Raw genomic sequence first — 13,720 nt, forward strand, 5'->3', positions numbered from 1 at the left:
CTTGTGCTCCTGAGGTGACAATAGTCCACTTTATGTAGGAAATGTGAACATAAAACATGTCCCTTAAACAAGCGCTTTTCTACTCCAATACTGACTCCTCAGTCATAGCTATAGAGCCTAGATGTGTGACTTAGGCGAGTGACGGTGGCATTTTTTGGCCGTTTAAAAACGCATGCGGTTTAACAAGGCATGAGTTTTTAAAATGTATCCCTTTTTTTACTGTTTGCAATGCGTTTGGCAGCTATAAAGCAGCCAATCACATGGTAAATATTAAAAAACGGATGTGTTTTTAAACTGACATGCCTAAAAACTGACCAAAAATACGCCACTTGTGTCACCGGCCTTAGGACCCATTAACATCTTAGAAACACATTGCAGGATTATCATCATGGTGGTGACGATTCTGTTACTTTAATAGACATTTTAGTACAAAATGTGGACTTTATCCTCACTCCAGATAAATGTGTGCATTCACCGCCCACAAACAACGGATCTGTGTTTCCATTGTTTGCAACCGGCGTGTTCTCTGCATGAGAACTCCTCTTACACACTGATGACAATCGAAATGACTGTCCAAGCCAAAAGTCCTGGCTGTCCTTTACACACGTGGAAACCATGGCTGTCTGTATTACCCTATAGAAATAGTATATCACACATCCCCAACAACTGTGCAGGGGACCTTAAAGGGGGTTGCCAGAGGTTGAAAACCATGGCTACTTTCTTCCAAAAAAAAAAAAAAAAAAAAAGCTCCTCCCCTGCCCATAGGTAGTGCGTGGTATTACAACTTATCTCCATTATCTCTATACAGCTGGGCTGTATAGCGTGGTCAGGTTTGGCTGCCCTTTTGGAAGAAAGTGGCCATGTTTTTGAACCTCTAGACAACCCCTTTAACACTAGGTTACATTCAGATGTGGCATTTGCCTTGCATTTAGAATGTGATGTTTTTGAACCTCTAGACAACCCCTTTAACACTAGGTTACATTCAGATGTGGCATTTGCCTTGCAATCAGTAAGGAGCACCCACATGTTTGAACGCAGCCTCGGGATTCCAACTTTTCTTCATTACAGTGGTTGACCCTATATAAAAAACATGGATCCTTTCTTCCAATAACAGCGCCAAACACACATGGCTTGTATCTGTAATCTGTATTGCAGCTCAGATATACAAGCACAATGGCGTCGTCAGTTTTGGCACTGTTTTTGAAAGGAAGCAGTCATATTTTTCAACCTCTGGACAACCTGTTTAAAGGTGCGGTCACGTGGTGCGTTCTTGGTACGTTTTCAAATGCACTCAAATCGCGTGCGGTCGGCTGGTTTGAATCAGTTATTCTTCATTTCTGGAAGTATAAAGAGCTTTATTAACATTTTTACAGCTGCTTAATCTTTCACAATATGCTTCCAATAATCACATCACAAAACAGCTGAAGAATTGCATTCAGTTTTTGGTACATTTTTGACCGCACAACTAAAAATTACTTTTGTAACTGTAGTCCCAGGCTATAACCGGTGGCTCTTAATGTGGCCCTGGTCTAAAGAGAGAACATGTCATTACATGTCAACCGCAACTCAATCATTGGAATCATGCATACAATAAAAGACAATATCACCCAGTTTAAAGGGGTTTTCCAGATCAACGGTAAAGGTTATCTAGTTGGAGGATTTAAAAAAAAAAAATCCCAAATTCTTTGTGGTGGTGTCTTCATTCCTATCAACTTTTATCAATTTTGTAGGCCTAAATCAGAAGCCATTTCTGATATTGGCTTTGAAATACTGGTGTAAAATACTGAATAAAGAGAATATAGATTGAGACTTGGCAGCTCGAAGAAAGGATTGGGATAGCTGAAGTGTTAAAAGAAAACAGAGGCAGAGACACACAGACAATGAGACTGACTAGAAGGTGATTTATTTCCTTAGGCCAGGTTCACACTACCGATGGAGTGACCATTGTTCGGATCCATCAGAGGATCACAATAATGGACATTTAACCCCTAGGCGCACCAGGACGTTATAGTACGTCCCGGTGGCTAGATACTTAGCGCACCAGGACGCACTATAACGTCCTGCTTCTGGCACCGGCTCACGAACGGAGCCGGTACCAGAAGCAGCGGCTGTCAGCTGTCTAGTACAGCTGACAGCCTGCGCTAACACCCGCGATCGGAGCCGACTCCGATCGCGGGTGTTAACCCCTTACACGCCGCGGTCAAGCATGACCGCGGCGTGTAAGGGTCTTCCCCCTATGGATCGGATCCCCCGTGCCGCTTACCGGGGGATCCGATCCTCTCCTGGGCAGCTCCGAGGACTGGCATGTGCCCCGGAGCTGCCCGGTTTCCATGGCAGCCAGAACCCTTCCGGGTCTGACTGCAAACTGTCTGAGCATGCGCAAGCATGCTTAGACAGTTTACACTGCTCTACAATAAAATAGTATTGTAGAGCAGTGTATTGAACTTAAACCAGTGATCAGAGTATCACTGGTTTAAGTTCAAGTATGTAGAAGTAAAATTATGCAAAAACACTTAACACTACACATTATAATAAATAAAAAATAAATACATAAAAATATAAGCCCCTAAAATGTCACTTTCCCATAAAAACACTTAATAAAGTATAAAAAACATAAAAACACAAAAAACCCCCGCATGTTTGGTATTGCCGCGTCCGTAACAATCTGCATAATAAAACAGAATCATTACTGGACCCGCACGGTAAACGCCGGAGGAAAAAAACGCAAAAAACGTTCCGAAAAAAAGATAATTTTTAATTAATACCCTATAAAAAATGCTCTAAAAAGTGATTTAAAAAATTTTATGCACTCTAAAATAAGCCCACTAAAAAGAACAACTGTTCTCGCAAAAAATAAGCCCCTAACAAGATTTGTCAGCCAAAAAATAAAAAAGTTATGCATATGAATAGATGGTGATGCTAAAATGAATAAGATTTTCTCCAAATTAGTTTTTATTCAGTACAATTGAATAAAATACACAAAACCCCCACATATTTGGTATCCCTGCGTCCGTAACAATCTGCATAATAAAACAGAATCGTTATTAGATCCGCAAAGTGAACCCCGTAAAAAACAACCTCAAAAAACTCTCTCTGAAAAAAAGATGATTTTTTATTAATGCCCTTTAAAAATGCTCTAAAAAGTGATTTAAAAAAGTTACGCAATCTAAAATAAGACCACTAAAAAGAACAATCCTTCTCGCAAAAAATAAGCCCTTAAACAGATTTGTGAGGTGAAAAATAAAAAAGTTATGCATATGAAAGACGGTGATGCTAAAATTAACAACAATTTTGCCAAATTACTTTTTATTCAGTAAAAATGGGAAAAAATAAAAAATATATATAAATGAAGTATTTTTGTAATCGTGGCGACCCATAGAATAAAAATAATATACTATTTTTATGGTATGGTTAACGGCCAAAAAAAAAACACATAAAAATGTTCCTAAAAATTGACGATTTTCATTTCCTCCACCAACAAAGCTTTAATTAAATCTCACCAATTAGCTATAGATGCCCCAAAATTATGTACCAGAAAAGTGCATCTCATGTGGCAAAAGAAATAAGCCCCTATAGGTCCTCAATAAAAAAAGAAAAAAATTATAGCCTGTACAATGTGACATAGCAAATCGGATCTGGATGGCGCCTCCTTCCCTCCTATGCCCAGCCGTGCGCCCATACAGCAGGTTACCACCACATATAGAGTATCCGTGTACTCGGGAGAAATTGGGTATCAAACTTTGTGGAGCCTTTTTTAATTTAATCCATTGTAAATGTTTAATTTTCCACCCAAAATGAGTGTATTGTGAAAAAATATTACAATTTTCAGACTGCACCTCCGTTTTGTTTTAACCCCTATAAAACACCTAAAGGGTTAACAAACTTCTTAAAAGTGGTTTTTCATACGTTGAGGGGTGTAGTTTCCACAATGGGGTAATTTATGAGTCTAGCTATTATTTAGGCCTCTCAGTGTCAATTAGAAGTTGAGCAGGTCCATCTAAATACAGGTTTTGGTGATTTTACAAAAAATGTGAAAAATGATACCTAAATTCTGAGCCTCAGAACATTCTAGTAAAATATGTGGAATCTTAAAAAACCATGCCAACATAAAGCAGACATTTGGGAAATGTAAGTTATGAATTTATTTGGGTGCTATGACTATCTGCATCAAAAGTAGAGAATTTAGAACGTTGAAAATATAGAATTTTTCCAATTTTTTGCCAAATTTTGTTTTTTTTCATAACTAAACGCAAAAGATTTCATCCAAATTTTTAAACTAATTTGAAGTACAATGTGTCACGAGAAAACAATCTCAAAATCCCCTGGATTTCTCATAGCGTTCCCACGCTATAACCACTTATAGTGACACAGGGCAGATTTGAAAAATGGGTCCGCGTCCTTTAGGCCAAAAGATGCTGTGTCCCGTAGGGGTTAAGAGACACCACTGCACCTGCCCCGTAAATGGTAGCACCGAATCTTGTTTACCAAGTGTCTAGGCCACTTATCACACAGTATTTTATCAGTACTTTGCATCAATATTTGTAAGTCATATATTTAGCTTTTTTTTACGTGTCTTCTTACAAGCTATAAATGAAAAATACTGACCATATGATTACAATGTAGCAGTTCTTTTAACTTGGACGTTGAGCAGTTCCACAAATAGCTCTTCCATATCTTCGTTGGGTTAGACGTTACTGTCACCTCTGGTTAAGCCTTAATATGGTGTTTTGAACCCGTTTATAGGCTGTTTTTTAGCAGTTCGTTAAAAAACACACATATGTTTTTGAAAACGCATGAGTTTTTTAACGGAGTGCCTAGAAACAGGTCCAAAGCGCCCCTTGTGCCACCACCCATACTTGTTACTTGACCTGTTCCTATTGATTTTATACATACCATCATACTGAAGCTTATGATGTCAGTAGCGGAAGTGAATCATAACATAAATGGAAGTATATAGAAAGATTCTAATTTACATTACTTTTTTGTAATACATTGCTAGTTTTGGCTCCATAAACTGCACCATCACCAGCATGAGAGAAGAGCAGGAATGTCATGAAGCAAATCTCATTTAGACCCTCCCCCATGTCCCATTCACCGGCAATTTGGCTTTTGGTCTCAAGCTCATTGACCTATGCTACTTATATTATTTGTAATCGCTGGTCCAGAATTACTTATCTCTTCTGAACCATAAAAGACCAAAACTAAAAGAAAATGTTCATGATTTGACCCTGCCGTCATGCTTGTTTCCTCTTTTTTTTGACAGTATGGGACTGAACACAGGGATTTGTTTGTAATCTGTGACTATGGAGACACATAGTTCTTGGATACTGGATACTGAAAATGCCATTTTTTATTATAGATTTGTTGTAATAATGCAAAAAAGAATATATTTAAGCAATACAACAAAAGTTATATTTTGGAATAATATAATTAAGGCAAATTAGATTAGATTCCTTGGACCAACGTCTTGGACAAAGTAGAGTGACAGGACAGTGAATGACAGTCCTAGATAAAATGTGTAGACTAATCCTCCTAGTCACAGGGCATTGCTGTTTTATTTCTATGGCCTGGTTATTTTAAGATTTTTTTTTGCTCTAACTTAACAATCATCATGCAAATGAATTACGTTTAGGTAAAGACATTTGAGGGAATAACACAAAATAAAATCATCAAGTAACTGAATTATGTAGAAAATGAGTCATGATCCTTTTATTTAGTGTGATCTGGAACATAATTTGAAGAGTATAATGTCTCCCCATCTTAATTAGAGTGATGGCAGCACTTCCCATCTACATGTTACTGTTAGATGGAAGGATTAGAGCTCTGAATACAATGATCACAAGTCACACTGGGATGTATATGGATAATGTTCAGTTGACCTTAGAGATCATGTACATGTACCTTAATCCCACAGCCATCTGTGCGCTTTACGTTGACATACAGCAGAGATTTCTGTATATGTGCCTGAGCTCACTTTTCTATTAAGATCTGGGTTTATATCCTTTACATTTGCTGACAGATGGTTTCCAGTGCTAGGTCTCTGTTGGAAGAGTTACACTGGCCATACAGTTTAGATAATGTTCCTGCCCAACAGCTATCCTGCCAAATGCAGATACACAGTGGCAGATTTGGTATTAATGTGGACCCTAATGTATAGCTCGACTCCAAATGGCAAAGCAAGAATTGTACTGATACCTGCTTTGTTAGTGCTTCTTATTGGCGCTCGGAGGATGTCAGTATGGGGCCTCTCTAATCTGTAGGGCCCCAAGCAATTGCTTGGTTGCTTTTATAGATATATTTATCCCTGTATTATATATTTATATAGATATTGCACTAATCTCGTGATTGCATAATAGGTAACATCACTCCTTTCAGTCAGTTTTTGTAGTTTGTATTTCTTTGCTGTGCCTTTTATGTCTTATTTATAAAGTGTCGGTGCCACAATTTTGCTCCTTTTTTTACCTTTCGCATCAGTTTTTTTGGTCACTCAATTTGAGCAGAACTTGTGAATCTCGACACTTTACCTGCTCTTCTAGTTTTTCCAACAGTTTTTTTTTTTGGTGCAAATTGCATCGCACACTTAGACTCACAAAAAGCAAGTCTGGTTCTATTTCCGCTTCATGAACGTGGAGCCGTTTCAGACACTTTTTGATTATGCACCAATTTATTAATCCCTTGCACCACAATCTAGCATCCCTCTCTAAGTTTGTGCGCCCAAAAAACCATTCCTGCAACACTATTGACAAATCCTCCGCACTGTGTTCTCATTGGGGAGCAAGCAGCTGCCAGACACCTCTCTCCTACGAATAAAAGAATCAGGCATGCCGAAAACCACCCTCAAACACCCCTGGTATTTTTGTTCCCCCCATTTACTTAAAGTGCTGATGTAGGTGCCACGTGTATGGGTTGCACAAATCTGAAATTTATCACCTTTCTGTAAAACCCAGAATACCCCTTTTATAAAATGTGAATCGGGTATTTTCTACCCCATTCAACTGTAGCATAAAAAGTCCCTTCAAAATAAGGAACATGCTACAGATTTTAAAATCCACAGGATCTTCATTACTGTAAGGGATTCCTCAAGGAAAAGCTCTAGATTAGCCCCATTGACAAACAATGGGGCTAATCGATGTATGAATCTGTTGATACATCTGTATAAAAAAATTCTACTTTTAGAATGTGGTCGGTCTGTGAATGACGGACCAGGGAACAGAACTCCTTGCATCATCGTATTTAATGATGCAAGGAGTCCCTTTTATCCAGTTCAAACAGTGCAGTGCTGCTGTTTCACAGGGAAGAAAGGTCTCCTTGTATTGCGTATATACTGTGACGCTTCCAGTCCTCTGCACTGTGGTCCATTTGTGAAATCCAGCCATTACAGATATATGATTCGTGGACAGACCACGATTATCTGAAAAAGCCCTCAAAATAACACCATAAGGACCATAAATTATAACTAAGAAGCTAATGCTTTGCAAAATTGAATGAGGTATATACATTTGCAATATGAATTTTAATTATACAATGATGTACAATGTTCTAGTAATAGCTAAAAACAATAATTACTAAAACATTTTGCTGTGGTTTTTGCTGCAGATTCACTGCAGATAGTAGATCTATAGTAAAGATATAAATCCTTTCCACAACAGAATGGTATAAATATCCATAGGATCTTATTTTTGTGTGTGATATTTTCTCTAAAACATGTCCGCTTGTATTGTGATTTATTGTGATTTTATTGTTGGTTTACTGCTGAGAATCTGCACCATAAATTTTCTGCATGTCCGCCGAGTCTAAACTGAGCTAAGTTATCATAGTCATTTACACCTATGTGTATTACCAGTGTACATCATGTTCTGCAAAGCAACTCAAAATTAGCAAATGATAGACAGGTTGAAATGTTTAGCATCAGGCGCTGTTCACACTAGTCTAGTCAACAAAGGACTGACCTAATTCAGGTCATGCTAATTGTAATTTACTGGTTGCTTTATTTTGTTGTCCTCAGGTAACAACCCCCTGGGGCTCTTCTCACTATTCAGGGCACTTACATATTTCAAAACAGGTCCCTTTCACTAGATGCTAATAGGAGACAAGTGCTGCACAAACACATGGAACATGTTTCTGCATGTCTTACAAAGCGGTTCCACTGTACAGGGGTTATTGGTCAGTGTACGTTATCATGGCTGATATAATAGAACAGTAATTTATGTTATTTAGTACATATTAAACACACATATTATATTGCAGCAAAACTTAGTGGCGTGAGAAATTCCTTCACTTCATATTTTTTTTAGCATATTTAGCTTTTCTTTTTTTTTTTTTTTTTGCATATTGCTTGAATATACTGTAATATTTCGACACTTTGGGTTCTGTTGGCGGCCAAACTTTTCACCGCCTCAATATGTTACTGTTGGTAATAGAAAGGTGTCTTCCTTTGATGTGTCTATGGGAAAAATAATTTAATATTCAATATATTGAAATCATCACGTGCATTTCTGTTTTACACATAAACTTTGATGGGAGCCCACCTCTCCACCAGTAATAACGGAAAGAAAATTCTTATTATGGATGAGAAATCCACTGATACTACTCATACTTATTCTATAAATACAGCCTATCAATGTTCCATAGGGATGGACTACAAATCAGCTAAAGAACATTAGGTTTTTTCACTGAAATTCACATGTTAAATCATTAAGTAGACAAATACTGTGGCTTGGCCTTGTAGCAGCTTTGGTAACTATTAGTTTGTTACAAATTTTTAGACTCATTTTTATATTGCGTAAATCCAAATTCATCCTTGTTTTTGTTCCATTACCCTGTGCCCCCCACTTAATTAATTCTATAGTGTAATGCCATTTATGACAAAGTGTGGCAGAAAAGGATAAACAGGCAATTAGTATGTTATGCTTTTTGTTCTTTGTCAGTTTTACTGATTTAATTTTTTTATATCATTGGCAAAATTTCTCCTATTTACCTAAATTATCTTCTGCCATGCCACATTGGAAGAGGTCATCAGTGCCAATCTGATTGGGAACCTCAGCAATTACTAGAATAGTGTAGAATGTGCTCCTTAATTCCAGTGTTGGCATGGAAGTTACAGGGACATGTTAGTGGATACCTTTGTCTACCTTCCTTTCCTGAGGCATTCAATATTGGCCCTGTTTTTTTTTTTTCAAAAAGATCTTACATTGGTTTCAATGTTTAATGGATTTTTGTATCAACAGCCTTCTTGTGAATATACCTTTATATAGTGTGTTTTCCAACAGCTATTACTGCTAATGCCCTGGTACACATGCACACTTATCTTGGCTTTTCATGCATGTGCCTGGCTTATTTTTGTTATAAAAACTTACATGTTCTAAGACTTTTTATCCTGTTCTCATTCATTCATGGAGCGACAAGTGGAACAAATGCTGTCTGCCATTCCATTAATTTCCACTCATTATGTGAGTGCCAGAGTCAGGGGGCACCCTTATAGAATATCAAAAATCCCAAATATTCTACATCTTCAGAGGCTACATCTACAAAGAAAGCCCCTCCCCCGTATTCTTTTTGGGGTTTTGGTATTAACTTTGATTCTAAAGTTTCAATATCTTTATTACATGTTAATATAAAAGAATGTATGTACAAAAGACAAACGCCCAACATCTCAAATAAGCCAAAGTGCCAGTATGCATAAGTGAATACAGCACTCAATCTATCTTACCCTTGGTATAGCATTAGAGGAAATGAAGATGAGGCACTCAACATGCATTTTGCATGTTCACGCTTCCTCAAGGGGCTTGAAGCATGAACACGCAAAACACATGTCGATCAGTATTGGTCTGCATAAAGCTTTTCAATACAACTATATAGAGAAACTTCTTTGGCAATAACACATGCAAATGTATAGGTATTACAGGCCCATATGTAGAGCCATACTACTAGGCATACATTGGACACAGTCCCACCTAGTGTAACCTTGTCCCTTCACGTCTGTCTGAATGAGTCAGAACATTGGAAAAAAAAAGCTGCTGATTCTGCAAGTGTAAAAGCTTCTGTGTGTTTACTTTTTGCTGACTACTGACTGCTGGCAAACAAATCTCCTTATTGCCGCAGGTAATTTATGGCCGCTTTGGAACTCATGTTTACAACCATATCCCATAATGCACCGATTCCTAATAGTGACACCAGTGTAAATTGTAGAAAATCCATGTCTGTTTATGCTATTCTTCCTGTGATATGGATATAGATCTTCTTACACTTTGCTCCACCACCAGGCAATATACAGATAATGCAGATTTTCTTTTGTGATTGCAAATAAACAAGTCCATGAAAAAAAGGTTTCTCCACCAGATTTGGCTTAGTAATAATAATCTTTATTTATATTGCAGCATCACCATGTAAGGTTACATGAGAAAATCGCCTAAATCACCTCTGGTGGCACCCCCTGTTGGATGACAGGGGGTGGGATCTTGGAGGCAGTACTGCCTCACTAGCATGTTTCAAAGTTTCATCAGATTTTTGCCGCATTTTGCAGCAGAAATGCAATTAAATGTGCAGTTAGTATGCAGCATTTACCTGCAGGACCTGGAATGACATCATTCAGGTCATCCAGTCCTGGATACTCCAGGGTAATAGTGATGTGTTCGCGAACGAGCCGGCTCTTGTTCGCGAACGACGTGAGCCGGCTCACTTACCCCACCCCTAACCATCTCACCATGCCTCCTTTAACCTGATACAATCGGGTAAAAAGTGGGGTGAATGAGTGGCTTGCCGCGTCCTATTATATATTTAATAGGGAGCCGTTCACTGGGAGCAAGAAGTGCCGGTTCTTCTTAGTGAACTGGCTCATTAGACTCCGCCCACTAGGAGAAGCTGTAATTCCCATCACTACATGGTAAAGGACCTGCAATGATGTCATGATCACATGACCCGCAGGTGAAAATGCAGTGTACAGGCGATAGCCTGTAGAAGATGTGATGGGTACTGACTGTGAGATGAGAGCTGACGGAGGCACAGTATGTGAGTTGCAAATTAATGAGGGGGGGCAATAGGGGCTAACTGAACAAAGAGGAGGGAGAACATGAGGAGAGCCAACAGAATGAAGAGGGGGAGAACATGAGGAGGGCTAACTGAATGAGGAGGAGGAAGAACATGAGGAACATTAGTGGGGGTTCACAGAATGAAGAGGGGGAGAACATTAGGAGGGATAATAGAATGAGGGGGAAGAACATGAGGAACATTAGTGGGGGCTCACAGAATGAAGAGGGGGAGAACATTAGGATGGATAATAGAATGAGGGGGAAGAACATGAGGAACATTAGTGGGGGCTCCATGAGTGATGAGGGGGGCGAACATGAGGGGCAGCTAACTGAATGAAGAGGGGGAGAACATGAGGAGGGCTAACTGAATGAGGAGGAGGAAGAACATGAGGAACATTAGTGGGGGCTCACAGAATGAAGAGGGGGAGAACATTAGAAGGGATAATAGAATGAGGGGAAGAACATGAGGAACATTAGTGGGGGCCAGGGGCGGACTGGGAATTTAAAATGGCCCTGGAAAAAAAAATAAAAGTGGCCCCATCTTATGGGCGGAGTCAAAACAAGTGGGTGTGGTCAGATAATGTGGGTGGAGTTATAACAGACAAGTTGTTGGTAGATGGCCTTAATGCAAAACAAGAACATCTTTTGCTAGTAAGTGAATAGAATGTGCAAGGATTGTGACCTGTCGATCAGTAAATTATGCCTTAATTACCTTTCCCCTGTGCCATACATGTAGAATTCAGAGAAAGAATATATTGATACTGCCTCCTATGTACAGGAATAATGCTACAATAACACATTTAGAATAACACATTCAATCCTGCCTTCTATATACAAAATAAAACTACTACAATACCTTCTCCCATGTACAAGCCAACTACTATAATACTGCCTCCTATGTACAGGAATATAACTACTATAATACTGCCCCCTGTGTACAGGAATATAACTACTATAATACTGCCCCCTATGTACAGGAATATAACTACTATAATACTGGCCACTATGTACAAGAATATAACTACTATAATACTGGCCACTATGTACAGGAATATAACTCCTATAATACTGCCCCCTGTGTACAGGAATATAACTCCTTTAATACTGCTCCTATGTACAGGAATATAACTACTATAATACTGCCACCTGTGTACAGGAATATAACTACTATAATACTTCCCCCTATGTACAAGAATATAACTACTATAATACTGCCCCCTATGTACAAGAATATAACTACTATAATACTGCCCCTATGTACAAGAATATAACTACTATAATACTGCCCCCTATGTACAAGAATATAACTACTATAATACTGCCCCCTATGTACAAGAATATAACTACTATAATACTGCCCCCTATGTACAAGAATATAACTACTATAATACTGCCCCCTATGTACAAGAATATAACTACTATAATACTGCCCCCTATGTACAAGAATATAACTACTATAATACTGCCCCTATGTACAAGAATATAACTACTATAATACTGCCCCCTATGTACAAGAATATAACTACTATAATACTGCCCCCTATGTACAAGACTATAACTACTATAATACTGCCCCTATGTACAGGAATATAACTACTATAATACTGCCCCCTATGTACAAGAATATAACTACTATAATACTGCCCCCTATGTACAAGAATATAACTACTATAATACTGCCCCCTATGTACAAGAATATAACTACGATAATACTGCCCCCTATGTACAAGAATATAACTACTATAATACTGCCCCCTATGTACAGGAATATACCTACTATAATACTGCCCCCTATGTACAAGAATATAACTACTATAATACTGCCCCTATGTACAAGAATATAACTACTATAATACTGCCCCCTATGTACAAGAATATAACTACTATAATACTGCCCCTATGTACAGGAATATAACTACTATAATACTACATATATACACAGAAGCGAACATGAAAAAAATCAGTATGTATCATATACAGCTACAGAAAACACATGAGATCCTCACCTATTACATCCAGTGACATCAGGTGACGTATCCTCGGATTGTTCTCGTTCCTCATCTTCTCCATTAGTTCCACCATCACCTTGTCTCTTCCTCCAGGTACACAGCTTTCCTGCAGAGTTTACCACACAGACGTCTTATGTTCTGCACTTTCCCATTGTCCCTTAACTGTCCCTTCTTCTGCTACCACCAATACTGTGCCCCAAATACTGTAATAGAGCCCCCTACAATATTAGTACCACACAAATAGTGCCCCATAATGTAACTGTAATGGGAAGGATAATTTATTTCTTCTTTCTCTCCTTTAACCCCCCCCCCCCCCCTACCACCACCACCACCGACCCAACCCAGTATTGATAGAGCTCCTACTATGACCCAGGCATAAAAATATTGGCCCCAGCCCGCCCCAGACATATAACTAATGCCCCTGCCCGCCCCAGACATATAATTAATGCCCCCTGCCAGCCCCAGATATATAATTAATTCCGCCCCGCCCCAGACATATAATTAATGCCCCCCTGCCAGCCCCAGATATAGAATAATGCCCCCCTCCGCCCCAGACATATAATTAATGCCCCCCTGCCAGCCCCAGATATATAATTAATGCCCCCCTGCCAGCCCTAGATATAGAATAATGCCCCCCCCGCCCCAGACATATAATTAATGCACACTGCCAGCCCCATATATACA

This window comes from Engystomops pustulosus, chromosome 2, assembly GCF_040894005.1.
Source record: "Engystomops pustulosus chromosome 2, aEngPut4.maternal, whole genome shotgun sequence".
NCBI lineage: Eukaryota > Metazoa > Chordata > Amphibia > Anura > Leptodactylidae > Engystomops > Engystomops pustulosus.